Genomic DNA, 13,818 nt, shown 5'->3' on the forward strand with positions numbered 1-13,818 from the left:
GTGAGCCTCGAGTAAACCCCCGTTAATAGTCTAACGTTCGCCCTAAAAATACGAGTATATATATTTGGACTAAGAACGAGCAGCACAAAATAGTTTAATCACCCTAAAACAACCAACACATGAAAATTGATAAAATCATAAAATATCGATAAAATAGAATTATTTGAACATTGGAATCATTCACGAATTTTTATTTATGTATTATGTGCATTTCTAATCGTAGTAAACGTTCGAAAATGGTTTGATAGGGATCTATGTAAAAACTAATGTTAGAGGAAGCGGGCTAATATAAAGCGAAAAAGGTGAAAATATTCAATAAAACACGACTCGCTCAAGATAGAGCAAAAATCTCTTGACAAATGACCAAGTTGCAATTAACCCGGCGAGGCTGTGGTGGGGTGTGACATACCCCACGCTTTACTTCAACGATCGTTTTGTTTTAAATTTTTGCTGTAACGGTTTGTCTCGCCGCATAGCTGGAGCTAAGGAGCTGCGGGAGGGGATAGTGGCGTGATCGCAGTGTTGCGCTAACCGGCGCTTGAGATATACGTGTGCAAACTCCTGTCGGGTACGTAATACCCCGCCACATAGTTGGTGTGTGGTTATTTCGGTAAAATTGAAAATTGTTTTTTTGGTTTATTAGCTTATTATTTGTTTTTTGTTTTAGTTTTTGAACGAAAATGAGTTTCGAAAGAGATCAAAGGCATCTTGAGTCCATGATAGAGCAGGTTTTCCAAGAATGTTCGGACGAGTCAAGCTCCGAACCCGAATCTGATCATTGCAGCGAACATAACCTAGGATCTGAGACAGAACAGGAGATTAGCGATCGAGAACAAGAGGTCAGTGAACTTGCACTAGATTTTAATGATTCTGGCGATGATATCCCGCTGTCAGTTTTGAGAAATCGACGTTGTTCTTCTGTTCAAGTTCCTTATTATGAGTCCAAAGATGGTCAGAAATGGCTCAAAAAACCACCGCGGACTAATGTACGTACTCGCAGCGACAACATAATTTTCGAACGGCCTGGCGTAAAAGGAATTGCAAAGTTAGCTAAAACGGAAGTTGAATGTTGGAATATTCTTTTTACTGAACAAATGAAAACTTCTGTTTTGACATACACAAATTTGTTGATAGCTGCCAGCAAGCTTATATTCCTCATGAATATATGACCATTGACGAAATGTTGTTAGCCTTTAGAGGGAAGTGCGGATTTCGCGTATACATTCCGAGCAAACCTGCTAAGTATGGAATAAAAATCCAAGCTCTTGTAGATGCAAAATCTTTCTACACATTCAATTTAGAAGTTTATGCAGGAAAACAACCCAGTGGACCTTATGCAGTTAGCAACAAACCGTTTGATCTTGTGGAAAGACTTGATCAGCCCATATCACAGTCCAACCGCAACCTGACATTCGACAACTGGTTTACTAGTCACGAATTAATGCTACATCTACTGGCTAACCATAGGCTTACATCTACAGGAACAGTTCGAAAGAACAAAAAATGCATTCCGTCCGCTTTATTGAAAACTGGAAAAGAACCAGGAAGCTTATTGTTCTGTTTCCAGAAGGACATTACATTAGTGTCCTACACCCCGAAAAAGAATAAAGTGGTTATAGCTATGTCCACTTTACACCATGATGATACAATTGATGAGACCACGGGAGATAAAAAGAAGCCTGAAATTATAACATTTTATAATGGTACAAAAGCAGGAGTAGATGTTGTCGATGAACTCTGCGCTACTTACGATGTTTCGCGTAACAGCAAGCGGTGGCCTATGACCATCTTTTATGGGATACTAAACATAGCTGCTTCAAACGCAACTATTATTTTTCGGGAAAACAAAAATGAAAACATAAAGCGAACAGAGTTTATCCGTAATCTAGGGTTAGCTCTGGTGTATGAACATTTACGATTACGGAAAGATCAAAAAAACATTCCAGTCTATATTCGAAAAAGGATCTGTTCGCAAATTAATGAAGAACCAAGTCGTTCACTTCAGAATAGTACTGGGCGATATACGAGATGTGCTGATTGTCCAAGGAAAAAGATCGAAAGACAAAGCACTCTTGCTCTACATGTGGGAAGGCCGTATGTATAGAGCATGCAAAATTTTCCTGCAAAAATTGTTGTGATGATGACCCTAATTCCTAAGCTGTTCGAAAGTATTATGATAGTTTTTTTTATTTCTAATTCAAAGACTGATGTTTTTTCCTTAATTTAGTAGTTGTTGTAAAATTTTGTTTTTGTTTATTTTACAGGTTTATTAAGATAAGGCCTATTTTTGATTAAAAAAACTCAGTTTCTTATATTTTCCTAAATAGTTATAAAAAAATTATTAAAATATTAAACTTTTTTCATTAAAAGCTGTTTATTGTTTATATTAATATCACAAAACATAAGATTAGAACTTAATTTATCGATATTATGATATTTATGGCCAATTTAATAAGTGGGCATGTCAAACCCCACCACATACTCATTGTTACATTTTGCCACCACAGCCTCGCCGGGTTAAAGATACACTACGAATTATATAACAGGGCAAAACGTATTTTCAATAATTTTCGGAGCTTACTTTGCGATTTTTTTCTATCGAGGGAATTTCATTTAAGAGGAAGCTACAAGCCAAAAATGTGTGTATCCTTGATTTACAGGTAATAGGCATTAAATCGCTTGACAAACGGAGTCTAGAAACGTTCGATTTCAAGCAAAAAACTGTTTTTTACTTATTTTATAAATAATTTTATAAGAAAGCAAAAAAGTTAATCAAGTGAAACTGTCACAGATAATCTTAGCTATAATATTGTATTTTTTTAAAGTTGTTTCCTTTATGCGTTCATACAGTTCTATTGAAAAAATATTTTATTTAGTAGTTTGCATTTATATTTTTTATTTAGTAATTTATTTTTAATTTGTATTCTACTCGAGCGAAACGATAGGAAAACCTTCAATTTAACTAAAGCATATTTTTTTTTTTTTTCATAATGTACACCAATTCGTTATAAAGATTAATCAAAATAATGATTTGGCATTAAGCTTCGCCTTAAGAGAAATATTATGTTATAAATTTTTATACATTCGGAATGCAGTGGTTTAAGTATGTATATTATATTATGTACCTGCCTATCACATTGTGCCTTTTTACAGACTCCGAGCTTGAAATAAAAAAATACGTGTTCATAATAAATAATAAAAGAAGATTTATGATTTATAAGACATAAAGCCGAAATTCCATTACTATTTATATTTGACAAATAAAATTAATTTTCAATCGTAATCGAGTGCCGCTACGAAAAGACGTGATGTTATAATGATGTTATATTATTTCTATAAATTAAATTACAATTCCATTATTGTACCACATTTCTACTGCTCAGCGATTCTTTTCTTGTATAATAACAGCGAACAAGTTGTGAATTTTCCAAAATATAGCAATGAGAATAATACTACGGCGAAATAGATTTTCAAAAGTCACTAAAATGTTCAAGGAACTAAATTGGGTAGCAGTGAAAAAGATGCTGACTGATTACTTTTCAAATAAAATTATGTACAACAAGGACAGTCACAAACATAATTCAAAGAAGTGCAACGAAATTAGGCTACCAAAAAGGACAAAGCCAATACATAAAATAGCTTACTGTACAAAAGATTGCAATATTATACTGCGCTGCCGTAAACCATAAAGTCTGCAACAATTGACAGGCCAGTGGAATTAGCGCCAAAAAGGGGGTCGCGATCGTAATTATTCCGGCAGTCCTAATTTTTTACATGTTTTATAAACTGATCCCCTGATGTAAAATCTGAGTTTCCGACCATATCGCACCTGTGCTCGCGCCACCATTTTTAAAAAACCCTCCGAAATCGCGCCAAACTCTAGTATTTCCCAAATATCTCATTTACGATGTAAAATTCGGCTAAAGTGTCTTTGCAAGTATAAAATCATAAAATCTATCACGGGTTATTATCACGTTATTAGATTTTTGTTTGCATTTTTAAATACATACATCTACAAATTTACATCGTTATGCCGGTATGGTATCGGTATGGTAATGATGCAATAGTTTCTTTTGCGGCGGTGACCAGCAGTGTCAAAAATCAGGGTGTGACTATGGCAATAGATCCATTAATGCTATTCCATCGTAAGTGTATTGCCAAAAAGTCTGAAAGTGAACTTAAAGAATATTTCCAATATCAACTTCAACTCTCCAATATCCAACTCTCTCCCGTCCCATTGTCTCTTTTTTCAGAGGAAGGCATGCGCAAGGGAACGAAATCTATATTTTACTCATCATTCAACCCTCTACCAAATAATACAGAACTGGGAAGCAGTAAAATACACGTAATTGATGGAGGATATTTACTGCACAAAGTTTTATGGGGTCGTGCTCAACTTTTTTCACTGATTTTCCAGCAATATGTCAGGTATGTACAAAATCATTATGGAATACATTATGTTCAATACTTAGATCTATATATTTCGCACTCTGTCAATCGATTGTTACATATGGCATACTGGCTTGTGGAAGCGCTACAAACACTGCAATCGACCCAATACAAAAAATTCAAAAGGCAATAATTAAAATCATCTTGCAAGTACCATTCTACACAAATTCAAGCGAAATTTTCAAAACATTAGACGTCATGTCAATAAGACAACTTTATGCCAAATCTGCACTACTAAATTTCCTCCAACAGAAACTACACATTCGAATGCCCCCTCAAACAACAATAAAAACAAGGTCGACAACAAACTATACCCTGAACATACCGATAACATACACCACACACGGACACTTCCAGTATTACGCTACAAAACTTTTTAATTGTATGCCCACCACTCTAAAACTACTACTAATGGGAAATACATACACAAACATTCACAAAAAACTGATCACAGCCTGGATCAAAAAACAAGATATCCATTTTATACAAAACATTATAACACCAAACCAAACATTATCATGAATGAATGTGTATGTATGTATGTATGCATGTGTTTACTTATATGTGTGTATTCATGCATTTATGTGTATTTATGTATGTATACATGGGTGTATGTATATATATGCATATAAATAAAATAAAAAAATCCTTTTTCTTTAAATAACAATGTTCAATAACCATTTAAAAAAAATAATAATTTAAAATCCCAACTTACACTTATACAGGGTGTATCGGCACTAACCCGACAAACTTTAACCAGCTATTCCTTAGCACATTTGGAGTAAAAAATGTTATGGGCACTTTGCTGTCCGGTAACATTTTTTTTTCAATTAAAAACAAAAAAAAATAAAATTTCCACACTACATCACTGTCATTGGCATTGCGTTTCGTGTTCAACAGCTGTTATAAGCAAGTATGTCAAAAAGCGTCTTCGCTCTTTCGCACACACTAAATAATAATAGTTAAAAATGAGACGAATGGTGCCGTGCCATTTCGTTGTGATTGTAAGTGTGCGCCAATATAGGTACACACGTGCATTATTCAACGGAATTCGAATAAAATATTTGCCAGATGGGTTTTCAAACTTTGACAAAGGATAAAACAGTGGTGACATGTGGTGAAAATATGAATAATAAATTTTTTATTAAAAAAAAACGTTACCGGACAGCAAAGTGAACATAAGATTTTTTACTCCAAATATGCTAAGGAATAGTTGGTTAAAGTTTGTCGGGTACGTGCCGATACACCCTGTATAAGAAAATTTAACCAATACACATAAATACATATACCATTTAATCATAACCACGTAAACACCTCAGCACAGGTTCTCCCAGTGAGGTGTTCACGAAACATATAACATTACCCACCACAGTGTCACCTACTCAATTCTACCTCATACCCAGCATAAAACACCATATTAACAACATTTCTAAATTTATGTATTATATAGAAATGTAAATATTTGGTAGACACTGTAATGTATGCATAGAAATAAATAAAAAATCCAATGCAGTAGTGGTCTTCGATGGATACCCAGATTCTATAGAAAGAAAAAAAAGAATTTTATGTTCTACTATACTTGTTTAGCTATTTCAGCCGAAATTTGCATTGAAAATGAGATATTTGGGAAGAACTAGATTTTAGCGTGATTTCAGCCGGTTTTTTCAAAATGGCGGCTCGAGCACAGGTGCGCCAAGGTCGGAAACTCAGATTTTATTTTATATCAGGGAACTAGTTTATAAAACACATAAAAAACTACCGGAATAATTACGATCACGAATCGCTAATTGCACTAGACTATGATAGATTCAAGCTAGATTGTAGGTGTTAGATTTTTTACAAGAATAAGTTTAATACAATTTTTTATAACGATAATTTCTAATACTGAGGTTTGTTTGTTGATTTTTTGCTTTGATTTTTTTTTTTTAAATTTAAGTAAAATTCGAATTTTATAAAGATATATATAAATTTTATTAAAGTATACGTGAGAGTTAAATTTTAATTAAATATATTATTAATATAAAAAAAGAACTGCGTAATTGATTAAATCAATAATCTCCATGAAGCTACCCGATGCGGTGTGAAAAAAGTTTGTGCGAAAGCCCTTTTTACACGTTTTCAGAAATTCGGTTTTCAAGTGCATATTTCTCTAAAAAGTGATTCCTTCGATTAAAAAAATACATGTGCCATAGGATACCCATAATGTTATCTAGTGAAACTTATGTCATACCATGGTACTGGCAATCGGACACTGAAATTTTGCAGGTAAAACATTCGTTTTACAATTTAAAAAAAAGTTTTTATTTGGAGTAAAAAAAGTTTAGTAACATAATATTTAAAAAATATATTGTGTATAATAAAATAATATTATAATAAATACATGGGGACTATGTAAAATGGGCTGTACGCCCTCAGTAGTAAAAAGTGTGTTTTTTAAATCCAACACTTTTTGCTGTTTATTTCCCATGTTTGAAAAACAATATTATTTAACCGATAAAATGCTATGTGCACGTAAAATAAATAATTAAAAATATAGACATAAAATATTGTTTACAATAAATAGTTTTAGATGCCGAAAGCACAAGTGCAGGTCTATTAAGCAAGCCGTCCGACCTGCGAATGAAGATTGTTTGAAATGAACTTAAATAATTCCGAATAGAGCCCGCTAATAGTAACAACGCTTACAGACGTAAGTGTAAGCTATGAAAATATTTGATTAAACACGACTTAATTACAATATAGCTAAAATCTCTCGACAATGTCTCGAGAAGCATGTAAAGAAAAAATGTGATTTTTTTATACCCGTAATGTGTTAAATAACACAAGAAACTTGGTTTTATTTTAATTTTCGGAGCTTATTTCTATCGAGGCAATTTCAAAAATTTACTTTTTTAGCATAACAAATGTATGTAGATTATCTTAAAAAGTTACATGTACTTTTGGAAGAACTTAAAAACTTAATGTGTTCAAGGGAAACTTGTTTTAGTTCGGTAGAAATTCGGAATGCCGGATCTTAAACTAGAGATTATTTTGGGTTCCCGACAAATTTGTTTTCAGAAGGCTAAAATCTCCACAGCTAGGGTAGCCATGTATTTAAAAATAAAATTTAAAATATGTTTAGTTTTTACGCCAAATCCGGGTCCTACCTATAACCTAAAAGGTTGACCATATTCCACTCGAATCCAATAGTTCACCCCTTGAAGAATTTGCATCGACTGTGGAATAATAATTACTATAACAAAAGCAATAATTATTAGCCTGAAACACAAATATAAATTGAAAAAATCTACCGAGAAAAAATAAATGCCGCAAACGGGAATCTTTGCATAAAAACCTTTTCTGGTAAAAACATAACTTTACAAATGATAAATAATTATTTTGTTTATTTGTGTTTTTCCAATGAAATATAAACCATGCTGCATAATAAGATACGTCTGGTTATTCTTCTTGTTGACTGCCCATCAGCGTACGCGGTAGTGCTAGCAACCGTACCTGCTTGACTTATTCTGACGAGCCGCGTGATCCGTCCACAATAATTGTCTTATAATTGAACTGATTAAAATACTATGTTATTATTAAGTAGTTTCCATAATATTTAAATAGAAAAAAAACCTGCTGCCCTCGTATAATGAACTCGAAGTCATTCGTAATTGCATTTCAGGTTAAATTTAATAATGTCTTACTTTTGTGACCTGAAGGCAGATATAAATACAAAGGATAATTATAATACTAATAATGATAACGTCATAATGCACGTATACCTACGTCAATCGTTTACGTAATATATCATTAACATAACGCAGGGGTCGGGGGTAATGTGCAAAAACTTGGATGGTCTGTATTATAGTGGAAGTAAAAAAAATCCATATTGAAATGTTTTTTTTTCCATACGATAATATTTTTCCACAGAAGAATATTTATTTTTCCATACAAACAATCTGCTGAAAACTAACATAAAACGATGGAATATCGAAAAAAGGAATTTATTTTTTTTACTTTTCCCTCCCTAAATTAATGCGATTTACCGCCGCCGGCCATTGTATATAAAGACAACTTGAGTTACGAATAACCTGACAATGTTTGAATATCTAATACAACCATTAAATATATACCTATATATTTTTATATTGCTTAATCTTATTCCCGATGCATGGAAATCAAAAAGTGCTAACATTCTCCGAAATCTGGTAAATAATTGGCTTCTGATCTTGGGGAGAGATGAATGCGAAAATATGCTAATTAACAGTCATTAAACTTGCTTCTTAAATTAAGTTTTTCGAACTACCCTGTATTTTATTTTATATATATATTACAGTAAATTTATGTGTTTACCATTGTAAATTCAAAATCTGCTTATAACCTTTCTTTACATCTTTTTATTTTATTTTTCTTTGTTTTAGTTTCTCAACTCTCTTTTAAATTTTTATTTATATATATATATTGATTCTCTAGAGCAGTGCTCCGCAACCGGTGTGCCGCGGTCAAATTCAATGTTTTTGACATTTTACAATATTTCATTATGTATTTAATACACAATGACAAAATATTATTCATAATATTGTCTTCAGATACTGTTAAAAGACGTATTCACAATATATTAGAAACACTGATTAGAAAACTGTTATTGGCTGCACTTCAGCAACGAAACTACCGATATTAAAAATAAAGCACAGTTGATAGCTATTGTACTTTTCGTTGACGAGGACTTTATTAAAGATTATCATTTATTTTGTAAGGAGGTTCCAGAGCGAACTACCGGTGAAGAATTTTTTCAAGTAACCGATGATTTCTTCAATATATATAATATTAAATTGAGCAATTGCATTGCTGTTTGCACGGATGGCGCTGCGGCAATGGCGGGTAGTAAAAAGGGTTTGGTCTCTTGTGTAAAACAAAAAAATCCAACGTTACAATTTACACACTGCTGCATACATCGAGAAGCATTGATTGTCAAAAATTAACTTTTGAACACGATGAATGAATGCATTAAAATCGTAAACATAATTAAATCAAGAGCCCCAAACTCGCGAATCTTTGGAATACTCTGTGCAGAAATCGGAGCCGAATATGAATCCTTATTGTTTTATACTGAAATTTGTTGGCTATCCCGAGGCAAAGTTTTGGCTCGATTGTTTGAGCTTCGTCACGAGGTGTGTGAGTTTCTTTTAAATCAAAATATGCCCAAACTATATCAACACCTCGATGATAATTACTGGATAGCCAAACTTGCATACATGGCTGATATATTCGGGCATTTGAATGAACTTAATAACGAACTTTGGCAGAAAGAGTTGCAAAAAGGATGTTTGGAAATGTACCAAAGGATCAACCATAGTACAATTGAAAACAAACAATTAACTGTGGATCTGGCCCAACAACATTTAAGTATGCTCCAGCAGAAATTTGGTCAGTATTTTTATTCAATTAAAACGGAACAATACGATTAGATTCGAAATCCTTTTGAAACCAATGCAATAAATTCTACAGAAGCACTCACTGCCTCTGCAAATTCGAGTGGAATTTACAGATTTAAATAATGACATCAAATTAAAACTTTACTTCTCCGAAGATCAATTAGATGTTTTCTAGATTTACGTTATAAAAGAATATCCTCACATTTCCGTCAAAGCATTCTTAACACTACTTGCATTTTCAACGACATATTTATGTGAGCAAAGTTTTTCAACGCTTGTAAAAATGATAAGCGGTCATGCTTAAAAGGTCTTGACCAAGAACTTCGGGTTGCGTTGTCAAAAATCGAGCCGAATATAAAACTTTTGTGTACATTGAAACAAGCGCAGGATAATTTAACAATTAATCGCTCATTAATTTTTTATTATTTTATAATAATTATTAAGATTGCGTAAAAATAAATACGTTATATTTATATGTATGTATGTATACTTTTAAAATAAAAAACAAGAAATTATTGTTAAATTTGTGTATCAATTTAATATCTATATATTTTAGCTTTTGGTGTGCCGCGGAATTCTAGGAAGAAATTTGGTGTGACGTAGGTGAGAAAAGGTTGCGGAGCACTGCTCTAGAGCATTAATTCAACAAAATCAAAACAAAATTTCATAGAATGGAGAAAAAGCAGACATGTTTTTTTTTAATATTAACTTATTTTTTAATCTTCTATCTATTTCTACTCTTCCTTTCAATTTATTTTCTTTTTTCTATATTTTTGATTCTCTGGCGCATTAATTTCACCAAATTAAAAGTAAGATTTCACGGAATGCTTGAAAAGCTTACATGCTTCTATTTTTTTATATTTATTTATTCATATACTTTTTTCTTTTTGGATATTTTTTAATTCCCTATTTGTATTTTTTTGGCTTATATTTATTCTCTATTTTCTTCTAATCTCCTTTCTTTCTTTTATCTATTTTTGATTCTCTAGCTTATTAATTTCATCTAATTAAAAAGTAAAAATTTCAATTTGATAAACTCACATGTCAATAATTTTTTACTATATTGCTATTTTTGAATTATCATATTTGAATATTCTTTTAGTCTATTCTCTACGTTTATATTATTTAAAATATATAGTTAGCAACTTCTTATATCAACCAAGAAAACTTTTCAAATTATTAATAAAGTGCAATAACTAAGTAAAAGTCAATTCACTAGACAAAACAAGAATCGCATTTAATAAATCTGCCTATTTCTGACTGTCCTAAAACAGGTAATTTCCTAGTTGGACAGCCAAAGATCACTGTAATATGTAATATGTAATATGTCATGTTTTTAAAAAAAATTAATAAATAATAAAAAAATTATTAATTTCATTTCAGTTGTTTTGTAAATGACTAATTTAAAATATAACATACTCAATATTTCATTATCCTTTGTTTACTAATCTGTGTCGATTTTATAGTTTCCGCAAGTGCATTTTAAGCATTTCTTTTCATCTTCCATAAAAAACTATTTTTCCATAGAAAAATATTTACATTGCAAGCAACTCCTCACTTTTAATTTACAGAAAATAAACACAAGCAGAAGATATACATAATTATTAATTATTATATCATAATTATCATCATAAATTTTCGCGCTTCATGTCAATAATTTTAATCTTCTTTAATCCTACCATCATGTAGAATCACCTGCCGAAGTTCGTGCACTTTACCCGGACACCCTGTATATACCAATCGTCCAATAACGGTGTACAACAATATTATGTTATTTTTGAACGATCTGCATAAGGATAAATATAAAATATATATTTCTTGCTGTTACCTAATACCACCCAAATTAAGAATAACTCTTGTTTAAAATTACTTATTCACGATTTTTGAACAGGACTGACATTTAGAATCTTATTCAATGTTTTATTGAGGAAAATTATTTAAAAAAACCGTTTTATTATCAAGTATTAGATTATATTTTCATTCTTGTTTTTTTCGTCGAAAAACTTCGCTCGTTTTTGATTAATAATATTTATAGGTATGCAATAATTCCGTTTTCATCGGCACGAGCGACAACAGGAAAAATGGCGAGCTAAATATTTATTTATTTATAAATTCAAGCCCGGCTGGGCTTTTACATGTTTTTTTTTTACAAAGAACATCTAAATAAACAACAAAATAAAATTAAAAAAAAAAAACAAAATCAAATAACAAAACAAAAAGAAAATATAAGACATAATAAAACACAACTTCTTAAAGCAAAACAATGTCAAAACGAAATAATGTGGAAACTAGACACTCCACGATCCAAGATGGAAAAATATAATACTAGGAAAATTACAAAACTTTGGTAATATAAACAGAGCTACGTAGTTTCTATAGTTAAATTATATTATATTTGATATTCTTCTTTCTGAAATAAATTAGGTAGGTAATGACTTGTTAATATTTTTGTGAATGATGTGTTGTATATATCAACAACATCTTTATAAATTATTTTAAAAGCAATAATTATTAGCCTGAAACACTCATCCACATTGAAAAATCTCCTGATAAAAGATACATGACGCCAACGGGACTTGAACCCGTGTCCTTTCGATTTACGGTCGACAGCTCTGACCACTGAGCTATGGCCGCTTATCTCTTATCCGCGAAATAATTCAATATATACTAGTGTTTCATACTGAACAATTACTGCTTGTTACATTTTTTACCTGAAACAACCAACTTTATTTTATATGAGAAAGGCATTGTAAGTGCTAACTCTCTCACTAGATGGCGTCGAGACAAATTGTCTACATTTTTTGGTGAAGATACTAGAACTTGTCAAATATTAATTATTATTTTTTTTTTGGTTAACTAATGTTTAAGACAAGATTTTTTATGCATAGCACAAAGGGTAACAATTATTTTATAAGCAATAATTATTATATAATAAAATAATTGTTATCCTTTGTGCTATGCATAAAAAATCTTGTCTTAAACATTAGTTTACCAAAAAAAAAAAATAATTAACATCTTTATAGTCATTAACCAAATTTTATATACGGCGAACGGGGGTATAGAATTGAGATTCTGTGTTGAAGTTATCACAATGGAACGGTAGATAATGCCTCGATGTTGGTTTGCGAGGTATATGTAAAGAAATCATATATAATAGTTCAGGGCTGTCAATTACCTATTGAATTTATATATTATGTAGGTATTAGGAAAATGCCCATATATCCATGATAATGTCAAAATTTGTGTTATATCAAGTTTCCAATAGGAAATAAATGGTACCTATAGTAGGTATTTTGACTTTGACAACAATTAGGCAATAAATTAGGTGCTGCCTACCTTGTCTTTCCTTTCTCTCTGTAAATTTCGCCTGCAAGGGATCTCTCAATTTAACATCAGAATTTGTAAATGTATTCAACTGCACCATAGACATATGAATATTAGTAGACCTGCCCTAAGTGATTAAAAGCGTATTATTCCCCACTCCCCATACCGGTTCCATTGGAGCCGGCTGGGCTCGCGTATGGCTTCCCGTGAATCTTGAGAATGTGACGTCATCATTCTTGTTCGAACTAGCGTCAAGCTATGGTCGAGGCATTTTATGAAATAACACGGCAAAATAGTGGCTTGTGATATGAAAACTTGTAAAAATAGATGTGAAAAAGAGAATAAACCCAATTGTCGTATTACATTCCATATGTAAGCATCATTTTAAGCTTATTCACATCGTATAATATGAATCAGTTGTAGAAACATATACTATTACATCGAGATACATCTGGTCGAATGTAGCGATTCTCAAGTGTGCGCATCGTTGTTACTGGGAAGTAAATTATGAACACTTATAAAAGTGTCTTAACTAAATACGTAAACAAAATATTCGACTCTGAAAATAGAAGAAATTTTTTTTGCCGAATATGGACTTCGCAGATTTGTTCATAACGTGGCGAGTAATTTG

The 13,818-nt window shown here is 31.7% G+C and overlaps 1 protein-coding gene and 1 non-coding gene across 2 annotated transcripts in view; both read right to left on the reverse strand.

Annotated features, from left to right (window-relative positions):
- LOC149422398 (ATP-binding cassette subfamily G member 4) overlaps positions 1-13,818 on the reverse strand; it is a 100,024-nt gene that overhangs the window by 65,692 nt on the left and 20,514 nt on the right. The gene's annotated exons all lie outside the window — the stretch shown is intronic.
- On the reverse strand, positions 12,425-12,498 carry TRNAY-GUA (transfer RNA tyrosine (anticodon GUA)). Its single transcript has one exon. It is a non-coding gene; the product is annotated as a tRNA-Tyr (tRNA).

The sequence above is a fragment of the Hesperophylax consimilis genome, chromosome 7, assembly GCF_061612785.1.
Source record: "Hesperophylax consimilis isolate HC1 chromosome 7, BYU_Hcon_1.0, whole genome shotgun sequence".
NCBI lineage: Eukaryota > Metazoa > Arthropoda > Insecta > Trichoptera > Limnephilidae > Hesperophylax > Hesperophylax consimilis.